At 35.7% G+C, this 12019-nt stretch overlaps 1 protein-coding gene across 1 annotated transcript in view; it reads right to left on the bottom strand.

Annotated features, from left to right (window-relative positions):
• Positions 1-11523, bottom strand: part of LOC107757647 (Krueppel-like factor 12) — a 31102-nt gene extending 19579 nt beyond the window's left edge. Inside the window, exon 1 of the mRNA XM_016575192.1 lies at positions 11312-11523. The gene's annotated coding sequence lies outside the window, so the exon portion shown is untranslated. The remainder of the gene's footprint in view (positions 1-11311) is intronic.
• Between the last annotated feature and the right edge of the window lie 496 nt (positions 11524-12019).

Here is a 12019-nt window from a genome sequence, read left to right on the forward strand (position 1 = left end):
TACTTTTCAATACCGACCAGATACAATACTGATTTTGGCGGGAACTCAATAAAAAAAAAAAAAAGGCGTTTATCGCGTTTTGGAATCAAATTCTTTTAAATTCTTACAATAAATATATAAAATGGTTTGGCATAATCTTTTATTAATATTTCTTTGAAACGCCATGTCATGGGGTGCAATTAACAGAGAAAAAAACCCCAAAACAAACAAACAGTAAGTTATATCAGAGGAAGCTTATGACAGATCCTTATGACAAATCTCGAGACTCCCCAAAAACTTTGATTTTAATAATTTATTGTATTAATTTATATATTATATAAAAATATATTACCTAAAAATGTATTTTTTACTCAATTGTTCATTCAGTTAAAAACTATATGACACTAACATGAACATAACACAAAGTATACACTTTTTTAAGAAATTGGCAGATCAAATGTGAATTTTTTTATTTTTTACTTTTACTTTTCCCTATTGTGAACACTCTTATTTGTCATTGACCTTAATCACATTTGAGGAAATTCTTAAAATAATTCTGATCCCACTGGTTATTGTTCCAACTTTATGAATTTAACTACAACTAACACTACAGGAATGAAGCACAGGCAGCTATGTGCTCACAAACTTGCATAAAGAGCATTCGGAAGTATTGCGTAAGTTTGAATGTTTCCTTGGTTTTTGGAGGTCATGGGGTTAGTCCTGTCTAACTCTGCAGTAGCCTACTGATAAACAGAGGAGGTGGATTATATCTGGAAATCACCTTATTTCTTCCTGTTACTGCATGCTTGCAGATTCATTAGAGAGACTGGAAACTGCTGACTGTTTTGGCTTCTGTTGACCTGGTTAGTTTACCTTTCGCTCTTTGTGTGTGTGTGTGCATGACTGTAATCCCTGGCAGACAGGATGTCAGAGGAAACGGGTGGGGTCTGAAGGGCTGTGCCCACTTAAAATCCCTGCTTCCAAATGCTGTCTATGTCCATGTGTTGCTAGGTTTTTCAAAACAGAGAACGCCCAAACCAACTTTAATGGCACCAATCTGAGGACACTTCACTTCCCCATAAAGGTTCTTACCAAAGAAGCTCCACTTTAAAGCACTGCTCCACACCACACCCAGGTGATGATGGACAGCACCCCACTTTACATGTCTGTATGTACAGTAATACCTCATACAACATCTTTAAAACATCTGTGAGTTCCCGGATAAAGCCATTATAAATGTTTTGTTGCTTGGGGTTGGTCGGCCATTGTGGTATTTTATATTTCCTGTTATGATGCCTTGGTCTGAATGATGAGGTAAATTTGTAATGAATGTCTTTACATATATCTGGTAAAGAAGATTTTCTTAGTCATTCTTAGTTATTTACATTAGTGACTTAGGATCTTAGGAAAGGTAATCACACCATTAAGAATGAAGATGTAGATGTCCAGACTTAGTGAGTTGCCTATACCTAGACAGCTTTTATAGCATCTAGTTTAGCGGGTCAGTTTTAGAGGAGTTTTGAACACTTTGTTTTCTCTAGTCAAGCTGGTTCTAACTGGTCAGACTTTTCAGAACAACTGACCTACTAGCTAAAACTAGCTTGGCCAGGTTGGGAGAAAAGCTTAACCAATTTAACCCAGCTGTGTCCAGCTTAAAACAGCCAAGACCAACCAACCAGACTATAAATAATCAATCAACACTGAAAAATAGCTTTATCTAATGTCATATTTGTGGTGGTATTAAAGTATTTGGTCATTAGCTTAGCAACATGCTAACATCAGAATCTATTGGAATAGGCCATTATCCATTATTTCAATATTCTCCAATATGTGTGTTTGCTATTAGGCCATTAACATGCTTGTGTCAATATCTTTTGAAATATTTTTTTCCAATATTTATGTGCGCTATTAAAGAATTTGGGCTATTAGCTTAGCAACATGCTAACCTTAAAATCTATTGAAAACAAATAGGTTTTGAAATATCCAGTATTTTTGTGTGCTATTTAAGTATTGGGCTATTAGCTTTAGCAACATGCTAACATCAGAATCTATTGGAAAATTATCCATTATTTCAATATTATCCAATATTTGTGTGTGCTATTAGGGCATGTAGTAACATGCTTAGTAACATGCTTTTGTCAATATCTCTCTCTATATATATATATATATATATATATATGGGTGCGCTATTGGAGTATTTGGGCTATTAGCTTGGAAGCATGCTAACATCAGAATGTTTTGAAATATTATCCAATATTCAGATTATTTGTGTGTACTGAGTCATTAGCTTAGTAACATGATTATGTTATGAAATGTCATTCTATGTTAAAGTATTGGGTCATTAATTTAGCTACATGCTAATGTCAAAATCTATTGGAATCTATATTTATTCAACTAAGATTAGGTGTAATCTCTATTCAGATTAGATGAGGTCTCAGGACCTCAGGTCAGAGCTGCTTCCTGCCCACTGCCATGCTAGAACATCTCAAACATCTCCCTCATCTCCACTCTTCCCTTTTCTCCTTCCTCCCCTGGTTAGATAACAGACACATCTGTGTCTTAACTCACAACGCTCTGGGATACAGCTCCAAGATCAGACCTCTCCTTTTTAAATTGATCTCAGTAACTATGCGCTGAAAAATTGAACAGAACCAAAGACACTGCTCTGGATCCATCCCCAGGATGCAGACTTCTTCTAGATTCTCCTGCTTTGCGTAATTGTCTTTTGCCAAAAAGCCCTGAGTGACTTCAGACTTTCCATTTCAACAGAGCTCATTTTCCTTGGCAGGACAACTTCTGTCGGATAGAGCCAGGACATTGTCAAACCTCCAAGAGAGAAAAAGTGAGGGAGAGAAGAAGACTGTGTGTGTGTGAGGAATTGCTGGGGAGAGGTGTGCTGTTACACTATTTGAATCAACTGTGAATACACAGCAACGTTTAATTGATTGGCCAGACCTTTGCAATAAAACAATGCCAGGAACAGTTGTGGCCACTAATGTAAACAGTCCAGTCTTCTGAACGGACTCTCCTTGTTCAGCAGATCTCTGAACAATTTCATCTGAACGTGTCATTCCACCAAATAGGCTCATAAATAATGTTTTCTCATTCTTGGTTCCTGTTAGAGTGGTCTCTTTTTGTTCCTATAAGTGTCTTGTTATTGAGGAAATCTACTAAATCATAAGTGGTTCTGAAACTGTGGTAACTGTGGATCCCAGAGGAGAGAGAGACAGACTCAAGAATCGATTTGTTCAACAATACTGATTCTTTCAGGAATGAAAAAGGTAATAGTCTTCATGAGTGAGTTACTGAATTATTCACTCAACCAATTTGTTATATGTTATATAATGTACAGTGTTGGGAAGGTTACTTTGGAAATGTAATAGGTTACAGATTACAAGTTACCCTACTTAAAATGTAATAAGTAGTGTAACTTTTCAATTACTTTATTAAAGTAATGTAACTGATTACATTTGATTACTTTTTGATTACTTTTCTAAATTTCTAATGTTTTCAACTGTTAATAATTTTCAAACATGTAAACCAGGCAGGGTTAAATTTACAATATGTGCTCAACACTGATAACTGTCAGACTTTCTAAATCCTTCATCACTTGAATTAAGATTATTACCACCCTACAATGATAAAAATGCACTCCTTTTTTTTTAATGCCCCCAAAACCTAAACAGTCTCAATTATCAAGCCATTTTGATTTTGGCAGGATCAGGTAGGTTCTCGAGTCAGGATTTGAACACGGGACATCCAAAGCGCAATGACACTATATGTCAGCGCACTGCCCACAAGGCTATCAAAAAAATAAAGAATATACATAAACCTTATCGGATAAGCATGTTATAAACTTCTGAAACATTGGTGTTTCATATTTTAGAGCAGTCATGGCAATTTATGGAAGAACTCAATTAAATCTGTATGTGGGAGTGTGTGTGAAAAAATCAGATGTAACCCCCTTTGTAATCCTTAACATTTTCATTAGTAACTGTAATTTAATTACACATTTTTTCTTAGTAACTGTAACTGATTACAATTACTTTTATTTTGTAATTAAATTACGTAATTCCGTTACATGTAACTAGTTACTCCCCAACACTGATAATGTATATGTATATATGTATAAGGAATAATTTACAGACAGGGATAATGGCTGGGTTTACATTATCCTGTTCATTACACAGCCACATAGTTAAATATTTCAACACAAAATAGTGATTTGAGAATAAATATTTTATTAGCTCACTTGTAAAAAAAAAAAGAAGCTTTTGTGAAGAAAAAAATCAAGCAAATGAAGTTGAAATATTGATTTGAGTTGAATTGTTATAAAATCATACCTGTAAATTATCTTAAAGCATTCCACTAAGGACAAAAAATAAATAAATAAAAATTCATACTGAAGACCTCTGAGGTCATGTTTACTACAGTTATTAATTGAGACGCAAAATGCCGGCAGTTGTGTTAATATGAAACGAACGAGAGAGTGTTTTCACAATGTGATCCAAGAGATATGAAAGTGGCAGAATAAAGTATTCCAGAGCAATGTTTAATTAAAAAAAAAAAAATTCAAATTTGATTTCCTTGATCTATATAATTTCTATACAGCTCAAACATTTATGTGTATGTTGCTGACAGTCCATAAATGTGAACTAAGAGAGATGTGAATTTGTTAAAAGCTATTAATGTTAATAAATAAAAATAAAAAAAGTCTGCTTTAATCAAAAACCACTAGAGTCAGGGACTCAAACTGACTGACCTCACAGCGGCCCATTTCACACACCTAGTGGTGATCTATCATCAATAGCTGTAAAGAGATTTTGGCATTATGGCTACAATATTAAACATTCCAGACAAGATGTTGATGTATGAAATCCTTGAATGCTCTTCATGGATGAAACGGCCTTCTCTCTCAGCCTCACAATCAATGCTTTGTGTGAAGATTCATCTGCTCCTCATAGTCTTTAAAGTAAATAAACACTACATAACGTCTCCTGCAGATTCTTCAAATTTAGTTCAGAAATCAGGCTTCTGCATTTTCCACTTGCCTTCAGAGAGAACTAGAAGTGAACACGCTTACTTACACATCTGTTATTGATTTGAGGAGAGCCTGGAACCCCTCCGTTTAAATCTGTCAGTGTGAGGAGCGCATAGGTTAGTATTTACTGACCTCATGTGGGACCGACTTGCCTCTGGCCAAACAGGTGACAGAGGGTCAAGTTTTTGTGTCTGTGAGTGGAATGTCTGTCAGATGTCTATGGCCATCTATCATGTATGTGAAAAACAATTTTAATCCAACACGTGTCTTTTCTGTCTTGCAGAAGATCAAGTCGATGAAAGTACCCAGAGTGAAAGTATCAAAAACTGTTTTTCCTGTTTTGCAAACAACTCAACTAAACCTTGAAATGCAGTCTACGTTTTTTTTTTCTCTGCCGTCTTCCTGTCTGTAATTTCTTCATCTGTTTCTTTCTGACACCGCACAGCGTGCTGTAAGACACGTACTAGTGCAGATTGGAGATCAGTTTTACAATGGTGAAGATCAAGACCTTACTAAACGATCCTGCTCCCAGATCAGGCCAAAAAGATGACAAATGGCCTCTCGGTCCCAGCTTGGACTGGATTGCTGTGCTCTCTTCCATGAAGACAGTGGGCCAGAAACATCTGAAGCTCTCGCTCTAGTGTTCCGCTGGACAGATGTGTGTAATTTGACTTGAACTGTTGAACCGCATGCCGTCAAACTGTTTATTATCAGAGGTCTGGCACACACCAGGTTGCACAATATTTGAAGGTCGTGTTATTAGGCAATATTGCGCAATGCATGGCGTCGACAGTGAAGAGTTTAAGAAAAAAATGTGTTCCTTGAAAATGAGAGCTCGAAAAAAAAAAAATATATAAAATAAATAAATAGGGGCAACCATCATATAATTTTTAATGTTCTCAAATGCAGGTCAGTTGACTGCAGTGACTTGAGCCATACAGTGGCTTTGTGTGGACTTGCTTTCTGGTTCCATTCAGGGACAGCCTCTAAGAGCCACATTTTTGTATTTGGTCCGATCTAAATCATAATTAATGAGCACAACTGTAGTTAAATCTAGAGATTATTGTGCTCAGCAGTCCATTTTGCAATTTGTATGCTGTTACATTTTGCTGCCTTCACACCTCTGAATACTCTCAAAATGGTGAAGTGTGCAGTATGTACAGAAGAGAATTAATGAAATTCTCAACTGTTTTGAGAAGACACACATTGTCTGTGTGTTTCCTGCATGGTTATAACCATTATGGCTGGAAAGTATACCTAACTATATAGTAGTTATATTTATATATTTGCTCTGAAATTCAATTCAATATTCAAAGCAAGAAATACAGTATACTCAACTACTTTAAAATATTTGTAGGCATGTTCTTCACACTATTTTTTAACAAAATGAACACAATAAAGAACATTTAATATATTTCAGAATATTTCATATTTAAAAAGATATAGTAATAAACAGTAATGTTTTTAACACCTACATGTTAAGAAGTAAAGGAATGGGACAGTTTTATAAATAAATGTAAAATTTTATAATTTGAAAATATTTTCTAATAAAATATTTGCTCACACTTTATTTTAAGGTCCAATTATTGCTATTAGCAAACCATTAACTATGACTTTTGCCTCAATAAACTCCTAATTTGCTGTTTATTAATAGTTATAGGTAGTTGTTGAGATTAGGTATTTGGTAGGATTAGAGATGCAGAATATGGTCATGCAGAATATGTGCTTTATAAGTACTAATAAAGAGCCAATATGTTTATAATAGGCATGCTAATAAGCAAATAGTTAATAGTGATAATTGGACCCTATACTAAAATGTTACCAAATATTTTGATGAAAAATTCCATGATTGAACATTTTTGAATAGTGACATAAAATGTTGAATCACGAACCGATGACATCATGCAAAAACAATGAACCAATTAAACACACTATTTAAGATGTGACATGAGGAAAGGCCATGAAATTGCCATCAAGACACACTTTTAGTAAACTTATATCCAAATGAAACACTTTAAAATCTCAATATTTACAATACTGATTAATTTTACATCACCAGAAAAGCATTGCACATATATTCTGAATATTCAATATGTCGCTCAGTCCAAATAACCACCCACCAAGGTGCTTGAAAGTCTTGCCTGTTTCACAGCTGGAAGAGATCTGCCCGCATTCCCATTAGGCTGTGCAGACCCAGGGGGCAGCGATAGCCCTCCCCAGCTGTCCCGAGCATTGTGGGAAAGCCTGAGCCTCTTCTAGAGCAGTGCCAGAAAAGATTCAGCCCCTAAAGCGCAGCGTGAGTGCCAGTAACCGAGCATGCTAACTAGCGTGACCGCTAACCACCCAGAGACTGAACATCATACAAAGAGTAAACTTACAGAAAAGCAGCGAAGAGAGAAGGGAAACAGAAGGAAAGGAGGACAGGAAAGGATGTGATCGCTAGAGATTACACAGTCCTTCCGAAACAGATCACAACCACCGAACACACATTTTTCTTTTTACTCGAAAGGCAAGAGTTTTTACCCCTTGAACGATATTAGCCCTCTTCCCCGAGTGTTATGATGCCCCTGCTCGTAATAAGCAAGGCAGCTGTGTTTGTTTTCCAGCAGTGCATGCTCACACAGGGCTGGGTAAGAATTGTTTTTCCTTCTCTGCCCTTGGTGAGGCTGGAAAACTCACAGCTGCATTTAAAGACTGGGGGAAAGTGGAGAACGTGAACAAGAATGAACAACTGCAGGTGAAAACCAAAGAAGAGACCGAAAGGAGTGAAAGAGAAAGAGAGAGCAAGACTTAAAAAGTACAGCTTTTAGCTCTTCCGAGGTAATTCGCCCTGACAGCAGCAGTGGGGCTGAAGACAACTGTCTGGCTTTGACAGATCCCTAACCAGGAACAGATCCCACATCTCTCCCTCTTCCTCTTGCGTTTGGAGGTCAGGCCCCACCAGGAGTGGCGGTGGGGTCAGAGGTCAAAGTTCAGTCAAAGTGTTCACAGGAAGTGCATCCGCTACAGGCTCTGGTTGTAGCCCTTTTGCAGAGCTCAGTTTAATGGGCCAAGCGGTCACTAGGGAGGTCTGCTGTTTCCCGTACTGTACAGGAACCTCCCTGCCACTTCACTCTTTGTAGGTTGGTGACTCACAAAGGAGATTTAGTTCCTCTGATTTCTGTTCTGCGTGCACATGTGTGTAGGTGTGTGTAAGTGCATGGCTGCATGCAAGCAGCTGGGTTTCTATGCCAAGAAGAGATGCAGTTCACCGAAAATGAGTTTGAAAGCAACCGAGTGAGCTTATCGTTGAATACTTCTAGTTACATTTCCATTAACTGTTTTGGCTTCCAAGGCTATATTAGTCTACTGTACTGATTAGGGATAACCATCTAAAAGTAAACATTCAACAATACCAGTATTTTCTAATATTGATATCACTGAGTATTCAGTTCAATACCAAATTGTGTTTTATCTCTGTGAACGCAGCTGCATATGTGAATGAACAAATGTACATCTTGGTTAAACAGCTTGCCTTACTTGGGTTATAAAAGTAAACACAGTTAGTGACTGTTAAGAGGTGATGCAATAATGGGATATGTTTTAAAATGTCATATCTGCACATCTTGCAGGGTCCTAATGTACTTCCACTGACCTTCCACTGTCAATTACTATATATTGCAAAAATTAAAATAAAATAAAAAATGTAGCTGTTTTGAGGGTGATACCCTTTCAAAAAGTACTATTATGTACCTTTTAATATTGTACTAATATCCAATCTTTAGGGGTCAATAAGGTGTACCTTTCGAAAGAGTACTCTCCTAGTGACAGCTGTTGTATTTTTTTTTTTTTCTTAATCAAAAACAATATTGACAAGCATAATGTATTGCTCTTTACAGTGCATAAATAATAAACACTTTGAAAAAAAAAATCAAAATATGTTTTATACTATGTATGTGTTTTTTATTTATTTATTTGTTTGTCAGTTTATCAAAGGTCAGTTCAGATTATTTAATTTTTTATTGCATGTATTATTTTATTACATAGTAGATAAATAATGCATGCTTCAAAAACATCAAAACATTTACATTACACTAATTATTTATTTATTTAACTAGGTTAGTTTAGTTTATTACATAGTAAACAATAAATACTCTGAATTTAAACTGTTTACATTACACTTTTTTAACTTTATTTAGATATTTAAAAATATGTTTACATTACACAATGTATGTATGTATCTGTATGTTTATTTTTTTGTTTATTAAAGGTCAGTTCAGGTTCATTGTTCTTTATTACTATTTACATAGTAAATAAATAACACATACTTCAAAAACGTTGAAACTGTTTACATTACACTATTTATTTATTTAAATTAAAGTTAAGTTATGTTTATTTCTTAAAAAAACAACCTAAAAAACGGCAAAACATTGTTTACATTACACTATTTATTTATTTAAATTAAAGTTAAGTTATGTTTATTTCTTAAAAAAACAACCTAAAAAACGGCAAAACATTGTTTACATTACACTATTTATTTATTTAAATTAAAGTTAAGTTATGTTTATTTCTTAAAAAAACAACCTAAAAAACGGCAAAACATTGTTTACATTACACTTTGTTTATTATTTATTTAAAATTTATTAATTTAATTAGATTTATTTTTTCAAATAAAGGTTCAGTATCACAGTAGGTTTGCTGTGTTTTCGAAATTGAAACAAAAAGATCATGAAACTTCACAATTGCATCGACTATTGAAACTTTAGTCATATCAAGATTAATACTAATCATATCATATCTGAATAAACATAACAAGTGTTGACAAATCCACAACAAATTTTTACATAGACATCTACCACCAAAATACCTTTTTTTACACTTCCATCAATCGATTTACGGGTTATGGGGATGCTGGAGCCTATACCAGCATCTCGGACCGTAGGCAGGGAAACACCCTGGATGGATTGCCAGTCCATTGCAGGGATTCTAAAAACTTGCAACACAAAACTCTGTCCACACCTGATTTACACCCCCTCAAACTATTGATTCAGATCTTGTTTGCATGAAGCTCACACATTCACCCTTCAGCAGCTCTCTCGCACGCCCACTTTGTGTTCCTAAAGACCATCTACAGTACAAAAACAACCACCCAGAGGTGAACCTGCAAACCTCCAGCTGCCTCACTGGGTCATTTAAGCGTCACAGTGAGAGGAAAGTTTGCTTATTTTATTGACGTTTCAGGTGAAGAAATGTTTCCAAAAACACGAGACCCAGTGACCCCCGAACTTCCTCACCGTGCAACTGCAGCACAAAGCTCATCCGGTGCAGACGTAACAGACACTAGACACTGATCAACAACTGGAGGAACTCTGAGGTGCGGTTTCTGTTCTGCGGTGCAGAGGATGCTGTATATTTATAGCTACTTAAATCGTATTTAACTCTAATAGAACTGGGGTTTCTTTGAATGACGTCTAATTATTTTTCAAAGCTTTGAAGGCCTGATTGACTTGGCTAGGAATACCATGTCACATACTTGAGAGGGAAACCACTGGCAGATGGAGAGAGAGAAAATCATCCATGCCAAATCAGACCAACAGATGCAACAGCTCTAGTTCCTTACTGGTCTACAACAAAGCTACTGTTCTTCTGTGCAATTCTTGTTTGTACGTTTAGCGTGTACTGTTGTATCAAATAATTTTGAAGCAGTTCCTACAGAAGCATAAAACAGACAGACAGAGAAAGCAAGAAAAAGGAAGTAAATGCAACCCTGGAGTCTTTCATAAGTACCCATAAGAAAAACAAACCCATTATATAGCATTTATGTAACATTTATAAATGTGCAGAGAACTATTTGGATACCTGAAATTAGCCCTTATATGACACGAAATAAACAGGAAGAGAGAACATGCAGTAAAGATCGCAATACTGTAAACACATTGTATAAAATGATCAATAATACACTCGAACAAAATAAATAATACAAATAAGTCAACAGCAATGGACGTTATAAAGAGCTACCAAAAAAATCCAGTACTTCTGTCATACTAATTATAACTCTTACACTATTCAATTTGAGCTCTTAAATTTTACTTATTAAATGTACAGTTATGTTAACACTCACACTTTAAATATTCATAACATTTATTTTCATTTTTATTTTTTTTTATTCATAAAATAAAGACTTTAAGAAGCTCTTATTTCCAGTGACAATTTTACCTGGCTTTTAAATGACAGCTGACTGATCCATAGTTTAACAAACTAACAGTCTAAGGAGTGATAAACTGAACAAAAAAAACATTAGACATTACTGACCTTGTTTATTAACCTCAGTAATTGACAGCGAGAACCACTATCCTTATAGCGTCCCTCTGTCTCCCTCTTTTCTGTCTTGTTTTCCTCTGTCGCACTTTCTGATGTGACCCCCTTCTCTCTCTCTCTCTCTTTCTCTCTTTCTTCCCTCCTCCGCCGCCGCCGTGTGTTTCTCAGGAGGAAATGAATGGATGGCTCACACAGTGCTGTTCTACTCACAGAGCTCGGGTCACATGACCAGGCTGAATGAAGAGAGGGGGTGGACCCTCGGGCTGCCAGGCGAGAGGACAAGGACTGCGTGTGTGTGTGTGTGTGTGTGTAGGTACTGTGAGCAAATGAGAGCGAAGGTGCCAGACTATGAAAATGTTGTGGGTGTTGAACTATGCATTTATGTGTCAGTAGAGTTGGTTTATTTTAACTTTCTGGTGTAGATGGAGACTATCTCAAATTATTCTCAAAAGATCACCAGATACACATTAGTTTTAGAGCTCTCTTATTATATGTCAACAGTTGTCTTATTTGTCTATATTTTTATTTTGTTTTGGTACAATGAAAAACCTTTCACATCCACAGAAGCTTTCTATTACACAGAAGGTTCTTTTGATTACTAAAATGTTCTTCACACTAAGAAAAATGGTTCTTTTAAGAACTGTTAACTGAAAGTCTATATTTTTAAATATATATTTCAGAACATACACCATACAACTATAA

This window comes from Sinocyclocheilus rhinocerous, unplaced genomic scaffold (genome assembly GCF_001515625.1).
Source record: "Sinocyclocheilus rhinocerous isolate Xijiao unplaced genomic scaffold, SAMN03320098_v1.1 scaffold1254, whole genome shotgun sequence".
Lineage (NCBI taxonomy): Eukaryota > Metazoa > Chordata > Actinopteri > Cypriniformes > Cyprinidae > Sinocyclocheilus > Sinocyclocheilus rhinocerous.